The sequence below is a fragment of the Macrobrachium rosenbergii genome, chromosome 3 (assembly GCF_040412425.1).
Source record: "Macrobrachium rosenbergii isolate ZJJX-2024 chromosome 3, ASM4041242v1, whole genome shotgun sequence".
NCBI lineage: Eukaryota > Metazoa > Arthropoda > Malacostraca > Decapoda > Palaemonidae > Macrobrachium > Macrobrachium rosenbergii.
In genome coordinates, this window is record NC_089743.1 from 66,199,257 (window position 1) to 66,219,719 (window position 20,463).

Consider the following 20,463-nt stretch of genomic DNA (forward strand, 5'->3'; position numbering starts at 1 on the left):
CAACCAAGACCAATGTACAGTAGTATATAAATTTATGTGTCCAGAGGCGGAATTGTGAGTCCCCTGAATCCATCTACATTGGTATTTCTAAGACCACCCTGAAGTGCAATATCACAGTAACCAGGGTGCCATTTTTCAACATTACACCAAACGACATGACAGGCGACCAGCAGTAGTCGAATTAATATAAACAGCAACAATAACTGGACAAGAAAATACAAACTCGAGACTGATGATTGCAGAAGCAGTATCGATAAAGTGGATCTTTCCTAGACTGTGACCCCCAAGGGTTTTCGGGGTCGTTATCTAGGACTAATATTTCTTGGGGGTCATTATCTTTATGATATTTACAGTATTTTGTATATGTTTTTAGGGCATTCCCCAACGGGCTTGTACTAAACACGCCGCAAAGGTGGATACATACTGGGTCAAAACCCTTGGAAGTCACTATCTAGGAAAGATCCGATAAAGTTACAGAAACCCACCCTAAATGTCAACACAGCGTACTACATATACGTCATGTCATCCACCCAGAGGCAAATGAGACTGGGCGAGGGATTAGGGACCAAGATAGCAAGGTGGAATTTCCGATGACCTTGAAGATGAAGCACATGGGTTATACAATAAGTACAACAATCAAGCAGTAGACAGCAGGCCTATCTAGCTGAATTTAATTGGGTAAAATATGTATGATGTCACTGGATGACTTTCTACCTGCTACAACTAATAACACTGAACGCAGTATGCAAGAGTTATTTGTACCCCCACCTGAAGACGGTGTGCATGACACCAAAATAAGTGCTTATCGTGAGTGTAAATAACAAGTGGATAACACACACACACACACACATATATATATATATATATATATATATATATATATATATATATATATATATATATATATATATATATATTTATATATATATATATATATATATATATATATATATATATATATATATATATATATATATATATTGTAAAAAAAAAAAACAAAGAGAAGGTTCATTTAATAGTCAACTAAAACCAAGCACTGACGTGTTTAGATTGTCAAAAGCAGGAAGGGTTTGAAACAAAGTCTCGCAATCATATTTAAAATTATATTTACAAAGAAGTATAAAAAACTAAACTATATAAGATTTACAGTCTGAAGATTGACAAAACCATCCACATTAGAAACCAACACTCGAGGCCTAAACAGTTCCACTGGCACATCTCACCGGTAATTATTTCCGTGAGATAGCATACAGCACTTGCACCATAACCCTCGCTGGCAGATGATAATTATGTATATAACCTTGGTGCACGAAGAAATTGACCAGTCTTATATTAACAAATATAATTAGCACCTTTTCCAGAGAGGAGTAGCTTATTGCTCCTCGATTACCGTAGTTACTGTGATGAACAAGAAAACTTAAGATAAAATTAATATTTGAGCAAATAAGCTTTCCAGTCACTTTAGCACCATCTATTGTTTGCGCTCGTAGCAAGATACGTCACCCATGGAGTTTGTTCTTTTTTTTATTTTTTGCTTTTCCATGTCCGTGGTGAGGAGAGAGAGAGAGAGAGAGAGAGAGAGAGAGAGAGAGAGAGAGAGAGAGAGAGAGAGAGAAAGGAAAAAGAGATGCACTAAGGTGACAGAGGGAGGAGAGGGACACGAGGATCGTGTGTGTCCCAAGGGATCGTCGCAATCAGTGTTGAGGACTTTTGGAATGAAGATTTACCTTCGAAATGCTTGTGGAATGTTGGATGAGAAACTGTTCACGAGCATTTCGGAGATAAATCCTCATTCCAAAAGTCCTCAATGCTGGTTGCAGATGATCCCTTGGAACACACACGATCCTCGTGGCTCTCTCCTCTTTCTGTCACCTTAGTGCATGTCTTTTTCCCTTCACCTCTCTCTCTCTCTCTCTCTCTCTCTCTCTCTCTCTCTCTCTCTCTCTCTCTCACAGACACGAAAAAACGAAAAAACAGGAACAAACTCCATGGGTGATATACCTTGCTACGAGCACGAACAATAGATGGTGCTAAAGTGACTGGAAAGCTTAATTGCTCAAATATTTACTTTTATCTTAAATTTTCTTAAATTATATTTACGTTAACAAAGACAGGAATGTGACAATATATATTTATGTATATATACATACATATGTATGTATATATATATATTTATGTATACATACATACATATATATGTATACACATATATATATACATATGTATACATAAATATATATACACATACATATATGTATGTACTGTATATATATACACAGTATATTTGTGTATACATATATGTATAAAAATATGTATATAGATATACATATATATGTATATATATATGTATGTATGTATATATATATATATATATATATATATATATATATATATATATATATATATATATATATATATATATATATATATATATATATAACGAAAACTAAAAAAAATGAGTAATGCAAACAAAAAAATGACCATATTAACAGAAATATAAAAGGAAGATACATAGAAGATATAAAAATCGGGACAATGAAGATATTAAATGTCATCGACCATAAAATGAAGAATAAAAGATGGGTACAGATGGTCTGAAAGACCACATTATTAATATAACAAAGGGAAAACAGCAGAGTTACATGCCAGGTGGTATCTCTGCTCCTTTTCAAACATTAATTGTTTTAGTGGTACACAACGACGACATTTATGTAAGACATAATTCCTAAACTGCAGACATTGAGGGAATATGGGGTACACTGGATTACGGATTTTAGTTCCCGAGGATCAGGAAACGCTTATCCCCTGCAGAGTTATTGTTTGTTTTACGCCCTAGTTTTGGAATTCACTAATCTTTACATGTGACCAAGATCACCTCATTAAGAAAATATACAAATTAACGTCTTAATTACAAGATATTTGTCTTTTAGCTGAAGTCCTCATAGCTTCTAACTTAATAAGAATAAGGTAGGCTTTCCTTCTTTACGAGGTGAAGGTATGACGTCTTTCGGTCCAGCGGCCACTCTTTGGTGACAATTCTAGCTGCTTATCAATAAAAACCTTGGATCCTTTCTCAAGTATGTTTGGTATGCTTAACTACTTGTTTACTTTAAATTTCTTTCAGATTTTTTTCACACAATCATCCTAGTTTCTTCAAATACACACACACACACACACACACACAGAGAGAGAGAGAGAGAGAGAGAGAGAGAGAGAGAGAGAGAGAGAGAGAGAGACGCACCACTCTAAACAGTCAATACAAACAAGAACGCTTGCACTACTTATATAGAATATTTTACTCTTTTACTTCCTTGTATGTTACATTGTGTTTTCAAGCTTATAAACTATAAATAACAGAAAAAACACGATGTTCCAAGTGGAATATTAATTTCTTTTCAATTGGCAGTAGTACGTTAAGGAGATTAGTATTAGGCCTATGCTTTTCCTGTACTTACAGTCTTTTTGGGTCTAATCCTTCAAACTGGTAGGTGGTACCCTTTATACATATCAGTGAGGGCCGGTACTTTAATTGATAAACTAATAAAACACCATTTTTCCTCTGAATATAAAGATAGGCCATTAGATAGCTTTAGGTAGTAGGTGGAGGTGGGGGGTAGGCTTAAAGCTTTGGGAAATGGGGATGGTGAGGGGATACACCTTCGTACTTGGTAGCCAGTCAATACTAATCTAAATTACTTTGCTTGTCAATCTCATTCAAATCTCGTTAGCCGAGATTTTAAAGAGTGTGTATGGTTTTCAGTGTAGCCAAGCCCCACTTTGCCTTTGCTTTGCCTTTACCATAACAAAGGCAGGAGAGACAGCATTCTTTCTTCTGTTTTCTAATTCCGTTTTTTTTTATTATCAAACTACGCGGTATCAGAGAGAGAGAGAGAGAGAGAGAGAGAGAGAGAGAGAGAGAGAGAGAGAGAGAGAGAGAGAGAGATTGTTCTGCATTTGATCTTAAAACCTACCCTCCCATCAGACAGCGGTTATATCTAAGTATGTATGAAATAACACATGTGCACCATGCATATTTTTTCGTGCATAATTATGATAATCCTAGGGTAATAAAATCCATATTGCTGTCGTGTAACCCGAATTTTCGGGAAAGAATCCTTTGCATTTCTTTGTGATGAATAGTGGATACTGTCACCGACAATGTCGTCCTGCGTTACCTACTGTCGTGGAAGTGATGTTTCTGCTTTGTTTTGTTAATTTTTCGATTTCAAAGCTTGTGGAAAACGTTATGCGTCGATTATTTCGAAAACTTTATAACACGCGCCCTTCATAACCTGAAACAAGCTATGATATTTTAGCTGAGACCTAGATCTGGGTTAGGGCCTTTTTTGGGGTGGAATGCATGCATTGCTTAGCCCTCAGGGGGTTTCTGATCTCCGGGCGCTCTGGGAATTAGAACGATTGCAGCTACAAGGAAAGGTTGAGACTCGTTTCCAGGTCTCTAAAGACGAAAGACGACCTGTGTCGCATGTAAGTTTTCATAATACTAATGAATTCCGAAACTGACATATGGACCATACAGTGTGAAGAATAATTTTTTATCCCAAAACGACCGACTTGTTGGTTGCAGGCTTCGTGGAAACTACCGGGGAGAATTTCGTAATCCTGATTTCTAACGGTCATTTGAGTCTGAAGTTTTTTCCATCTGAATGAAAATGTTTGATCCTAAAAGTCTTTGAGCTATATTGCTTTATATGTCAAAAATGATGTGATCGTCAATTAGGAAGGGTTGGATTTCTTGCGACTACATTGTCTGCCATCAGTTCTGCACTTGCTTCTTTGCAAAGACCATTTGCTTGCTGACAATTCTGTCTGCACTTTCTCAGTGTCTTCAGCTATAAGAAAATTACTCTCAACGCTTAATTGCAAAGGTTCTTATGTCGTGTACGCATTCTCTCTCTCTCTCTCTCTCTCTCTCTCTCTCTCTCTCTCTCTCTCTCTCTCTCTCTCTCTGTTAAGAATTTTTGTATTTTTGTTATCCTTTTCCCCCTGCCATTTATTCCGGTTCGTCTATGTACAGCTCTCTCTCTGATCTCATGGCACAAATGGTCGTTAAAATGTTTGAATCATTCGGGAAGCTCTTAAGGAAGTTTGCTTTATATTCAGGGATTTGTTTTAACCTACTGCAAAATACAAGGCCAATTTTTCAAAATATTTGTATACTTATTTGCTATGTATTCATTTATTCTTAATTGGTTTTATATTTTTACTCTATCTATATAAGAAATTTTCAATAAATCACCATCCTTTATATAGCTGGTGTTAACCATACAGTAGATATATATAGAGAGAGAAACGGACAGCGTATGATAGCCAAACCGTCTGTATCGTGCACTGCCTGGCGCCATAGCTATGTTTTGATTCTTATGTAAACAATGACGCAACTCCTGCAATCTAATGGGAAACCCCGTACTCTTTAAAACGTGTTTTCTCGGCTGTTCTTCAAGACTGTCAAATGACTTACGCACCATTTACTAAATACAATATGTACTGTATGCAGAAATAAAAATATTTAATTTAGCTGGCATTTTTTTTTTCTACAGTTAAGCCATAAAGTTTTGTAGATATAGCGATGTTACAACATTATGATCATGCTACATTGACAGCCAAATTTCTCAGCAGTCTTTGAAGATTGGTATGTAATTTTTGCAGCATTTACCAAGGACAATGTGTACTACACGTAGAAATAAAAATATTAATTCTGTCTGCTGTAGGTTTTATGCACTTGAGCAATAAAGTTGACCAATTTTCCGATGCTATGTGCCTTTCTTTCCACCATAAATTTACAGTTTTACTCTCTGGAGGCTGAACTAATTAATATCGTTCTTTATTCATGGGTCAAACTAACAGGCAGTGAAATTTGACAACAGTATGCTAAAATAATTGTCATCTACAACGCTGCCATCCCATATAAGCTTCATCCATAGGCATAATCATATTATTTAATAGCCTAGGTTTAATAGCCTGATACCTAATAGCCAATATTCAATAGTATGTACAATCATTTCATAGGATTTTAAAATTTACTGTACCTGATACAATTAATAGGGATACAATTAATATTGTAGTTTGCAGGGATGTATAAATCTTACCGATGCCAGCACTGATGTATATGCAGGCTTGCCCCTCCTGGTTACTTCTTACTAGACTAAATCTACTTTGGTAGCCAAATTGTTGTCTCTTAACATTTCTGGACTTCAAAGTCTGTTGCAGAAACTTAAGCTCATGCATACCAGGAGGTTTGAAAATGTACTTTGGCAGAGAATGCTTGTTGCATATGTGTGATCCATCGTTTGGGTCTTCATCCCTTCTGCAGTTTCTACCTAAAGTAAGGTTGCGGTCTTGATCTTTGTTCTTGTCAGGAAATCTTAAACATAAATTTGAAAAAAATCAGTCCTGAATCTCACATGTCACATATTATTAACAACAGACTTCCCACACTAACCTGCAGACATTTTTAAGGCATATTTGAACCTACGAGGGTACTCACAGATCTTATAAGAGAAACTGGTTATTTAGTTACAGTAGACATGTAATTACAATCTGCATTTATTCATATTCATAAGCTGTGATTTGGGGAGAGTACACTGTACGTACTGTACAGGAGCAGATAAAAGCATTTGAACTATGACATAGAAGCTATTTGTACAGCTTCAAGTGCAATTATTACCAGGAGGTACATATATAAAGCTATGTAACGTCACAGTCATACTAATCTGAAATTCAATATACCTATTTACATTGTACAGTCTAAGTTAGGCTAGCCTGTAAGAACAATTTCGACTATCAAAGCTAACTAAGACTTGAGCTGTATTTCATAGTCTGTGGAGAGGGACAGATAGAAAAATCAGCATTCCTGAAGGTTATGCCAAGTTAAGCTATCTTTACTAAGCTAAGGTTAGGCTATGGTAGGCTACCTTAGGTTATTTGATGATCAACCCTGGTAGACTAGCTGGTTGGTAAAGTTTACTTGTAGACTAGTTTTTTGGTAAAGTTTACTTGTAGACTAGCTTTTTGGTAAAGTTTACTTTTAAAACTATAATGTAATTTGAATTTGAAGTATCCTTTAGGGTAAAAATGATAATGGTAAAAGTGAAGAATGCTACCTTTAAGTGTTCTGCCAGATCAAAATCAGCTGAGTCCTCTGCATCCAGGAGGTTTGAGAACTTATTGATAACATGGTATATAACATTATAACACTTCATTAACATTTAAAGCTGCAGCAGTCCTAGGGATACGCCTCATGATACCATGTACACTGTAGTATTAGTAGTAGGGAAAATTGTCAGACTTAACCATGGTTATATGGACTGACAGTAACAAATGTCAAATACGCGTTAATAACTGTTTCAGCAGTTATAAAGATTTTCATGAATGAAAATATGCCAGTTACTTGTGAAATGTGATCCCCTGTTCTTTTGAGACCCTGTTTCTGTATGTAATGCAGTTGATGGCCCAACCTTGGTGCCAGAGGTGGTTGCTGCTGGTCTGTGCAGTTGCTGCCATCGCTGCTACTGCCATATCTCTGAGAATCAACACATAGCAATGGCGCCTTACTTGCATGCGACGGTCACGTGACTTTCTCTCTCTCTCTCTCTCTCTCTCTCTCTCTCTCTCTCTCTCTCTCTCTCTCTCTCTCTCTCTCTCTCTCTATGGTGTTGACGTTCTAAAATTATTATTATACTTTGAAAACCTAATATGACTATCCAAGAGTTAGTGTGGCAAACAGAAATCAACTGTGAGACCGGTTTGGTAAGGACAGAAATCATGAGAATAGCAAATGAAGATCGTGTTTTCTTTAAACTTCTTGTCCTTGACATTTAAAAATGATAAAGTGACACACATGATATAACCCTAAAAAAACAAGATTTCTGGTTGTGCCACTTTACTGCAGTATTAAAATCCTTTTTGTATTATGTTAAATGAACGTGAAAACAAAGAGTTATCCTTATTCATGAAAACCTGGTCAAAATACTCAGTGCACAGTTTAAGGGTGCGTCCACGGTGCAGTAAAACATGTCGTACGTACACACACGTTGTTAACATCGCATAAATATCACAATCATGTTGACAAGAAGCCAACGATGGTATGTGGAGAACGAACCTTGGCCAGTATTGGAAAGTCGTATGAACCGCTAATTAGAACTACCAGTGAGCCTAACTTGTGTTCAACCTGCTCGTGATATATATGCAATAAGTTACAGACGTGTGTTTATGACATGTTTTACTGTAGTGTGGACATACCCTTGTTCAAATCCTTTGTGCCTTTGTGTTATAAACCAGCAGGTGAATAACGCTTGCTGATCTATAAATCTTATACGTATTCTCTGAAAAATTGCATTAGTTTACTAGTTTGAAGGTCCCCTTTTGCCGATAAAAACAATAGGAACAGTTTCTTGGTTAATAATAATTAAGCTTATTTTCCCGAATAATATTACACACCTCTCTTGTAAGATAGTTTCATACCGAACTGAAAATAGCACAGTGTAAAACAAATCATTTTTGGTCTACTCTTGCATATTTCTACAGGAACACTGTCATACCCTACAACCTTTCCTTTTCCTTACAAAGGAACAATGCTCCTTTCCTCACCATTTCATCGGAAATTACCGTGTCACTTTATACGTTGTTCTGCATTTTCCATCTAAACGCGTCTTTTGCGTCAGCATGATCACATCTAAGAGCCCATTAAAAATGGGTTTTCCCCGAAGACTTCGTAGCTGTAACCCTTATTACAGTCTTGATTGCTTCGCACACTCACTTCGCTCCCATAGAAACAAACCTAATGTCAGTGCCCTCATTTGCTACTGTCATTACCGTCACCATTGCCATTTTTATCCACATTACTGTTGTATTCGCTCTGCTTTAAAATTCTTACCTATTTAGCTGAGTACTTTTGTGTAATGGATATGTACTGAGCGCTCAGAAAATCCTTTAAAAACAAGAATGATACATGCAGCACTATTGCAATTTTTATTCCCTGTAAATCTCGTAAAGCAAATCTTGGGTTTCAAAAACATGCTACTATTTAATTCAACTGCATTCTCAGCCAAAATTCCTGAAGCCAACTTCACCTCATCCAATTCATTCTTTACATTTTTTTACATTTACGGCTAAAGAATAGTGTTTTCCGTTGAAATGTGAAATATTTTCTCCATTGAAAATGTATATAAATATGAAAAAATTATAAACAAAAGACGATCAGATACAAGATGCGTTTTGGCGCCTCAGAATTCGAAAAATCATTTCTGGTTTTCTGAGTGAACGAAGCGATCTGATGAAGTGAAATACTATAACAGTATTTAGGATATAATTATTCTAAGTATACTAGTCTTCATCAACTTCTCGGTCCTCCTTCTTTATTCTTAAATATTCATTTTCGTCGGTAAAGACAATTCCCAAAATTTTAAGCCATCTATTTCTTATGTTTCATCAGAAATATCTGTTCTGCAAGCACCACTGGAGGCAACTGAGGTTTGCTGACTGGAGAATGGCGAGTCAGCCGACAAACTTGAGGATCAGTACAGCCCACTTAATGCTTTAATTACAGCTTAAAACAAGGGTGTTGAATTACATCTGACCATTTTGGATTCAGTCCATTAAGTTACATTAAGTTATGTGGGAAATAGCTCTCAGTTGTCTTGGATGCGTAACCGTACGTAAGTCAAATTGAATATGACCCAAAAGAGGTTAGGCCAGTCTAAGAAGATGCAAGAAGGGCGAACTATATCTGTCAGCCGTTCAGTGCTTTCATCAGTCTATTTTAAGAAAAGCGATGTCATGGGTAGAATGATCTTTTTGTTTAACATGGTCTAAATGGACGACGCAAAAATTACACTAGTTGATAATTATATATATTATTTCTATAATAATAAAATCCGAGTGTATCTTTCTTGTTTGTCCTCCCCCGGGTGACAGTAGGGGAGATATGACACAGCGACCCTCCACCTGCAAGCCGTTTTATCTACCACGGGTGGGGGAAGGTTTGGTAGGGGAACGAGAGGGCAGGGGAGACATCCACCTTCCTCCTGCAAAACTTTTTGTCCGTCCCGTGTGGGGGCGGGGTAGGTAGGGGGCCACGACGGTAGGGGAGACAGCAGCACCGGGTTCCAATGCACGTAGCACGCGCCAACAAGCTTGTTAACTATTATGCTTCACAATAAGAATATATAACCGGGTTCCAATAAGCATATATAATATATATATATATATAAAATATTATATATATATATATATATATATATATATACAATAATATATATATATATATATATATATATATATATATATATATATATATATATATATATATATATATATATATATATATATATATATATATATATATATATATATATATATATATATATATATATATATATATATATATATATATATATATATATATATATATATATATATACTCATACACATTATCGCTAAAATATATATCAATGAATTTTGCTAATAAAAAGAATCAAAACGTTTTCTTTTAAAAAAACAATTTTCTTTTAAATACAATGTTCCACAGAAATTGCTAAAAATCGATTATCCTAATTATCTTTTACAGCCATCATGAGAAGAAACTATTTTAACAAATGTGATATAAACAGTACTAAGAATTTTGGTCAGAACAAGCAAGGATGGACTCTCAAGCTTCATTTAACGATGTGGACACATCATAAAAGCTAAGCATGATCTACTGTCCAGTTTGAATTATGATTATTCTTATATTAGATAAAATATTCTCCATCAACTGTATTGCATAAGTGATTTTTTCCGATTATTTGTTAGGGACGTGTAAACATCAGTTTTATATTACGCTTGAATAATTGAGATTTGAGTGCTATAAACAAAACTAATTGGTGCATTATAATTATTAACCATTTACGTAAAAATACTTCACCTGAAAGGCACAAAGCCTGAAACTGTTTTTATCTGATACCCAGTTGTTTAATGATGCATGGCTAATATCTGCGAGTATGACCATTTGTTCTGCAATTACTTTTTGCAAAAACATTGTCCAGTTTATTATGCGATTGTGGCTGTGTCTGAACACTTTATGACTTTTAGCTTTGTTGTTTATTGCTTTTTTCTGCTCGTCAGGGTAACATGGAACACTAAAAATAGAGAAATAAAAGGGGCAAGCCAGTTGGACCCAGTGAGCACTGATTAAGTGTCCCTCAGAATAGACATGACTGTCATCTAAGGAGGGATCATAAAACTGGAAGCGTCAGTTTCACCTCAAAAACGCATACTTCTCATAAATCTCATTAATAAACGTCTACAGACTGTGTTTATCGTTCACATTCTGGTTACATAAATCAACGAAATATACAATTCAATAATAAGGTGTTACAACCGAGAAGCCACAGAGCAACTTATATAAAATATAGCATCCTGTAGTACAGATATGCCAGGCATGTGCCCGTGTGTGTGTGTGACCCTGTCAAATGTATTCTAGGTGTTCAAGTCTATTGGGTTTCTGAATGTATGCGAGCGATTTCTATTCAAATTACTCCTATGCCTTGGGACTGTGAAATGTTCATGTACAATATCTTCGTACTCGTGGACAAGAGAGAGAGAGAGAGAGAGAGAGAGAGAGAGAGAGAGAGAGAGAGAGAGAGAGAGAGAGAGAGAGAGAGAAATGTGGTTTCGATTACCTTATGGTATTTTATCAAGTTTATAATTAAATCTAAGAAAATTCTCCATGACTGAATTTAAAGAAATTCTTTTAACGAAGTTCTTTTAACGAAATTATTTTCTATATAAAATTGCTTTCATGAAGTTTCCAGGCGACTAAGATTGTATACAGTACTGTTATCGTAGTCAATACCACTGTACATTTTAAACATTGTCCAATTTACATACAATTAAGTACGTATACACAAAATTTGTTAACTTGTACTGTAGCACATTATGTAGGATAAATCATTGTATTCGATACATTCGGTGTTTTTTAATCAGTGCAGTCCTGTGCTTGATAAACGATGAAATGGGAAACTGTAAATGTATTAAAATTGTCCATTTTTGTATCAGGAAGGTTATTCATGAAAATGCACTTCCTATATTCGAAAATGTCATATTCAAAAGAACAAAATTGAATTCAGCTTTTTATTCACCGACATATGGTCTTGAATATAACAGCATGGAACAACTATTTAAAAAAAAATCTATTGAAACACTATAGTCTTTTTTCAAGTATTTCAATTGGTAATGTGGTTTACTAAAAGATGAAGATATAAACCTAAAGCTCGTAAAAGGACTTTTTTCTCTTTTTGAAAAGTGCGTCTCGGAAAAACAGAGATCTGGAGTTAAAGTTCACTGGATTGTTCAATTTATTTTTTCAAATATTATTATAAGCTGGATGGAATCTGTACTTCCCCTCAGTCAAATGTGCAAAGCAAAGAAAGCCTGTTTAAGGTCACTCTACTGGACAAGGTGTAAAGGAATTGTCCAAGGTATTATAAAAACCAGTTCACAATGCAATTATGAAAGTTTATGGGGAAGAGGGTACTGTTTCTCACAATTCGTTTTTGGAAGTAACGTGTTCTTTTAAACTCAGAATCTTGAAGCAGCTCTAGTTAATAACAAAAGAAAACTATTGAGATGGCTATTTGTCTGTCCGTCCGCGCTTTTTCTGTCCGCCCTTAGATCTTCAAAACTACTGAGGCTAGAGGGCTGCAAATTGGTATGTTAATCGTCCACCCTCCAATCATCAAACATAACAAATTGCAGCCCTCTAGCATCAGTAGTTTTGATTTTATTTAAGGTTAAAGTTACCCGTGATCGTGCGTCCGGCAACGCTATAAGATAGGCTACCACCGAGCCGTGACTGAAAGCTTCATGGGCCAGGGCTCATACAGCATTATATGTTGTACAGAAAACTCGATTGCGCAGAGAAACTTCGGCGCATTTTTTACTTGTTTAAAAATAAATCAGAACTCCTGATGTGCCGGGGGGAGGGTTAAAGGGGGTTAAGAAAGCTAATCTAATAGGTCTCCATATCGTGAAATTTCCTGAGATCATGAGATTCCCTCTTGTACGAATTTCTTTCATTCGTATCATTCTAAACAATATTCTTTCAAAAATGGTAAATATAATGTACAACCTATAACCCGACTGTTTTCCTTTCACGTGCGTTGGATCTTTTTTTAAATTTATATTGTTTCAAATGTTTACGTTTATTGATATTTATATTCGTACAAACACGCACAGATACACACACACAAACACACACACACACACACACACACACACACACACATATATATATATATACACATATATATATATATATATATATATATATATATATATAATATATATATAATATCGTATGTATATGTTGTTGACTATGATGGTGCCAGCTAGCAAGAGTTTGAAAGTGTTTGTATGAAAAAAGAATCTGAAAATGAATGTATGTATATACATATACAAATATTCATATATACACATATAAATATATATATATTTATATATAATATATATATAAATATATGCATATATTTATATATTATATATATATATACATATGTATATATAATTATATATATATACATATATATATATATATACATATAAATTAATATATATATATATATATGAACAAAAAGAAGTGAACAAAAAAGAAGTGATAAGATAACTCTGCCAGGAAGCCGTTGCTTGTTCCTGGCTTGAACATGAACTAATTTTCAAATATATTACGAAGCTCATTATCATATTTCAGTCCAGAACTCACTAAAGTTATTAAAGAAACTGCATATCCACATCTAAAGCAGCCTGACCGACAACCCCACACCTGAATATGAAGAATGGTAAGTGCATGTAAACATGACCAATATTAGGCAAAACGGAGTAAAATAATACACATAAAACCAAAAGCAATTAATGTGAATATATATTTTTCAATCTAACCTAAAATGGTATAAGATGAGTGCAACACCACATATGCGGTCAAAATGTTAAAAAAATTCATGTCTTTATTTGGTTGTTTACGAAATGTTCTTACAGAATTTGAAAGCATTGCAGGGTGCTATTTCTATCCCATACAAAATTAATGTTAATGTGACAACGTTAGAGATGTGGGGAACTTGTCCGGCAATGCATGAAGTGCTGACTGCAATGCTGGGAAAGTTTCCTTTCTAGCTTCCCCTCCTAATACTGAATAGTGACGTCTAACTCAAAAAGATTAAATGCACAAATTGGGGTTCAGATTTCAGTTTGCCCGAACTATTTCGAGATTTGTTTAATACGGGGAAAAGGATCAATTACAATTCATACAACTGATACTTTTTAAAAGAATTTAAAGAATTTATACTTTTTAAGGTAACTGACACTGAAGTTCTAACAGAAATTTGAATGTCCTTTTCAGAGAGAGAGAGAGAGAGAGAGAGAGAGAGAGAGAGGGGATGAAACACAACTAAAAGAATTGAGTAAGAGGAAGGTCCATTTTATTCAATATTGGAAGCAAAAATATTTTCCAATTGATAAAATTCGTCTCCCCTTCTGAATTCACTTCACTCGAGACACCATGATGTTTCTCCAATTTTTATTTCTGCAAGTCATCTATAAACAAAGAAAAATAACAACAAAAAGATTCAGTGATGGGTTAATGAAAGCAAGTAAAAGGAAGCTCCCTAAAACGTTTTCCTCAAAATCAATCATACAAAGCTATTCCTAAAGTCATTCAAAAAGCAGGCTCCTGCAAAAAGAGAAGTGGGAGGAGAAATGAGTAAACTGAAGAAATTGAAAATCATCCAGTGAAGTGAAGGGAAAGGAATTAGAGCTATATGCACAGAAACTTTGGAATACGTAACGAATACTTTCCATTAGAACAAAACATTCGATTAAATAATGAACCTTTCACTCCTAAATCCCAACGGTTCATTTGAACATCACTAGTTTTAAGACAATATGAAAGTGCCTTTAATCTTATTATATAATAAGATTACCATTAGTTTTGAGACATACTTAGAATATCTTCATTTTCAAAACAAAACGAAACTACCGTTGGTTCTAAGCCACACTAATCTTAGCTTTAGAAAACATACAAACAAAGAGTATCTTTAGTCTTGGGATACAATGAAAGCTTCATCAGTTTTAAAAGACTTGGAATACCATTAATTTTAACATTCTCTAAGAATACCTTTAGTATTAAGACATTAAAAATACTTTAGTTTCAAGAAAACATGAAAGCGCCTTTACCCATAAAGCATACTCAAATGCCTAATGTTTTTAAAACATACAATAATTATCTTTAGTTTTAACTAAAGACAAAATGACACTGCCGTTAATTTAAAGCCATGGTAAGATTTCAGTTTTAAGTAAAAATGAAAGTACCCTAACTTCAAGGCACACTAAGAATACGTTTGTTTTTAAGAAAAAGTAAAAATACTTTTAGTTTGAGACATGTAAAGAATAATTTCAGTTTTAAGTATCTTTGTAATGAGGGGAAATCCTGCTACCACGACACAGAAGCCAGCCTCGATTTTATTGCATCTTTCAATCCGTGAATTACCGATATTTAGTTTACTGTACATATATAAAAATTCATTCTTTTGTTTTCAAATTCACTTTTTCAGTTGAAAACCTGTTATATTATTGTGAAGTTAAATAAAACTTAGTACAGATTACTGGTGTCCGGGAACAAGGAACGCAAACCTATGATATAAGCATTTGTTGCTCTGGTGTTAGGGAAGTTCACCACATGGCGATTGGAGGTACCCTTGTCAAACAAAAGGACATATATAAATACACTTTGACTTATCCCATACACCAAGTTTTTTTTCCCCCAAACGCAATTTTTATATTTAGAAAGGTACACCCTTTCACCACATCAACAAGTATTTATGGACGAGATTGCTAGCTCCACACCCTTTTCTTGACCCCAGCAGAAGATGGTACCCATTTACAGTTGGGTCATTTGAGCGTTAAGCCGGAAATCACCTACGAACCTAGCAAAAGTGGGCACACGCTGCGTTATTCGCCCACGTCGCCCATTTCGGCTGATTTCACCTCCAAAGGGTGGGCAGTGGGGGCGCCAAATGAGTACGTTTCACCTTCTGCCTTTTCAGTAATGGCCACGCGCTTCATTCCGAAAACCTTGCATCGAAATGTGGTAAATCTTTGATGAAAAATGACCTTCGCTGCTGAGACGACACAACAATAGAGATGTACTGAAGTCATCAAGAATGATTAATGATTATTTACTACACTTGATCACATTCATACCGAGATCCAAGGTGTGTATCCCACTCGTCATAAATCTTCTCTGACATTATCAACGCATGGAAATTTTTCATCAAGAGGTTCAAATATACGAAATGAAAGGGTGATGTTCATTTGCGCTGTATATGGATATATACATTTTATTATAAAGGAGGACTCTTAGCACTGTGCTCACTTTATCCGCAGGGGAAAATTCTCCAACCTGAGAACCCCGACTCAAAAGAAGGACAGTTATTGTTGTAGTACACTCCTTAATGGGATTCAAACACGTTATGCAGTCGAAAGGATTCAATTTTAATTATGAGCAATACCACCGCCTTCTTACCTCGATACGAGTCTTGCGGTTATGGTGGATGTGAATAACATATGAATTCAACGTTTCTATTGGAAAAAGCAAATTGTGTAGCTTAATTTTCAACTATAGGATCTTATAATCAGTTCTGATTTTATAGTAATGTATTACGTCTTAATCTGCAGAATATGCCCGAAGATGTGACGATACTGCCACGAAACGAAGGAATAAAAAAAATGTGAAGATCATCGCATTCCTGCCATTATTCGCTTGATCGTATGGATAAACGATTTGCTCTCGTCTGCTTGTGTTTTGTGCGTGCCTAGGTTACCCTGGATGTTCATGTGAACTTTTCTGCAATGGAGCTGAATTCAGTTTTTGTTCTTTTTTTTATTCTTCGTCTACGCTCACGAGGACACAGTAGATGCCTACAGTTCGTAAGGATTCGCTATGGCCCAGCAGTACTTCAGAAATGTCGGAAATCCAAAAAAAAACTGTGTATGAAACAAGAAAAAAAGTATGAGATAAGAAAACGTAAGTCTAGACCTTGAGTTTATGCAATATATTCAGTTACTAATGTTGTTCAAAAATTTTGTTAGGTTTAAAGTTTATAAGAACTCTTGACATCACTTCCAGTTTTATTCTGACCCGATTAGGTATTTACTCAACCACGAAATCATTTGCTGAACAAAAACACTGAGAACGCCTTTACGAGCTATTTGCAGTTTTTGTCAGGAAGTGCTTGGGTCCTCTTGTACTGGCTAGATTATATTTATCCAGCTTTTAAATAATAACATAATTTTTTTTTCTGCCATTAGACAACGGGGACACCACAAGCAAGTGGCAAACATTGTCATTATTTTATCAAAGTCTCATGGCTAAACGAGAGGAATTTCTTCTGTCATTTGCGTTAAACTTTGCATACCAAATTACAAATCAAATTACTGCCAGTTTTTCTGCCCTCTTCTTCAAGTATATATATATATATATATATATATATATATATATATATATATATATATATATATATATATATAATATATAAATGTGTGTATACAATGTATACATACTATGTATGTATATATTAATTTAATTGCAAAGAAAATTACATGCACCTACATTCACAGAGCAACGAAACAGTGCACAACCAATATTTCGTAACACGCCTCCCAATCTGAGGTTATTAGACCATTCCCAGCGGTAAGACTGAAAGAGAGAGGAAGACAACAGTGCAAGATCGGACAATCACAAACTTCCAGCCTCCATTTCCCGAGTGGTTGATTCCATTTTGATTGCGTGGAGATACTGTTGTTGGATATTGTGTGAATTTACAAATTCTCTAAAGGTTATGAATTGACAAAGGGTGAGGGATTTCCCGACGCTGCCTCAATCCCCAATTGCAGTACAGCGTCGTAACTCGATTCCGAGCAAGCGCCCCATGATATATATCGCAACTATGGAATCGCAATACTGCATTTTGGAGAATCACGAGGCAGAAGACGTGGACATCAATTTAGCCGTTTCTCTTTCGAAAAATGACATGCAGCAAACATATTCCGGTGGAGCACAGGAAGTATCGTAGAATCTCTGTTTTAAATATTCTGATAAATTTTTTCTCTTTAAGCGAAAAAGTGAAAGCGCAGCGAATACACAATAGAAAAACATGCATCGGGGTTGATGTGCTAAGACCACATCCACAAAGCTGTAATTAATAAGGGTCATTACAAACACCAATGTTAACTTTTAGGATCTCTCTGACATCAAGGACTGGTATCTTGAAATGTTATATATACAACGATGGAATGAGTAAGGTTCTACGAAAATAATACTGCATTCCCATATAGTTCGAGTCATTGATGGATACAGACTAAAAATTATGATATACAGAAGTTTTTACCACTGATTCTTTCACTAGTGATGTGGGCCTTAAGTAAATAGTGCAAAATAAAAAAGAAAACATATAAGGAAATAAATATCTAGGAACGTTCTCTTTTAATGCAAAAGCCGAAGGAGGTTGCAATCCATTAGTTTAATTTGGCCACCACTTAGCATAAACAAGATGGAGGAAGAGAGCTGCGCTCCGATGGAAGCTCCGATGGAAACGACGAGGCCAACGTTTTAAGAAAACAGAATAGTGAAGACTATGAAGAATGATCTCGTTCGTTAAGGATGAGGAAAATATATGAAACTTTTCTTGAGTGTAGATCTTGTATTACTGTTAAAATTACCCTTAAAATCCTTAAGCTTTAAGAGGACTACTGTCCGCATCGTTAGAAGGAATGAAATTGAAACAAAACTTCTACAATGCCAGGCTATTCATATCAGGTCCCTGCTTGATCTTCTAACTATTTGACCAATCTGGTTTGTTCCGCTTATGCTGCCCATATGCTGCTCAAAGGGGGCGGGGGAGGTTTAATCCCGAGTGTTCTTAGAGAAACTAACCTCTCCAGATTCGTCAGGGAAGCTAATAATTCTGACTTATTCCTTGAATGTTGATGAGAAGCCAAATATTTGACTTTTATGATCCACACCCCGAATTAATAAACACCCACCCCCCACCCCCGACACTCACGCACACATTGCGTAACAGCTGGGCAGCAAATCTGCAACAAACCAGATTGGTCAAGTAATCAAAAGATCAAGCAGGAACCTGATATCAATAATCAGTTCGTGTAGAAATTTTGATTCAGTTGCATCCCTCCTGACGATGAGGGCAGTATTTCTTGTAAACCATCTGATGTGTATTTTCATCAATGTAACAAGATTTCCACCAAAGGAAAGGGTCTTATTTTATTCTCAAACAGATTAATACTGTTTAACAGAATTGCTATGATTACCCGGTGTCAAAAGAACCATGGCCGATATATACTACAACAGTCAACTTGCTATCAGGAAAATTCATACCTATAATTCCCTCCGTCCCTTGCAAGAAGAAACTTTTGAAAGAGGAAAAATAGTAATGTTCACAGATAAGAAAATTTATCTAGTGAATATGAACAACTTTTGCAAGAAATTGAAATAACTTTCTTTGTAAATAACATCTCCAAGAACTCAGGACAGTGGATAATCACTTCCAACATTCCGGCAGAGAGAAGAAATTTACTTCCCAGTACTATGATACTAGATCAATCGATCACCTCATTATGCTATTACAAATTCCTATGACAAATCTGCAGGAAAAGAAATCCAGTTTATACGTCGCTAATTTTGTACTCTCTATTAGTATAGTATAATAGACTGTCCTTGTGAATAAGGTCTCTTCCGTAACGACTCATACGTTTCTACAAGGATGAGAGAGAGAGAGAGAGAGAGAGAGAGAGAGAGAGAGAGAGAGAGAGAGAGAGAGAGAGAGAGAAAATAGTACTAGGCACACAACTCACTGGCCAGTCCTTGCAGACTAAGTTCAGCCCTTGAATATACTGTTCTTTCCTATGCGCCTGTAATGGAATAATTATCCTCTTGCGCAGCATTTAATTGTTCTGCAACTGATGAAGAAAACCGTGAAACAGCTGCAAGGCATTTTACGAAATGGAATGGCTCCCACTAAGACCTTAGATTTTGTAACACTTCTGTTGTCATCTGACACCTGGTGTGAAAAAAATACGGAAAACAGACCCTTAAAAAAACAATACTTAATGTATGCTGAGAAGTTTTCATTTGTAAGAAATATGTATATATACACATTATATATATATGTATATATGTGTGTGTATATATACATACATACATACATACATACATACATACATACATACATACATACATACATACATACATATATATATATATATATATATATATATATATATATATATATATATATATATATATATATATATATATAAAGAAGAAAATTATCCAATGTAAAAGATCAAAACAATATCTAATAAAATAATATATTTATTGAAGAATCATACTGCATT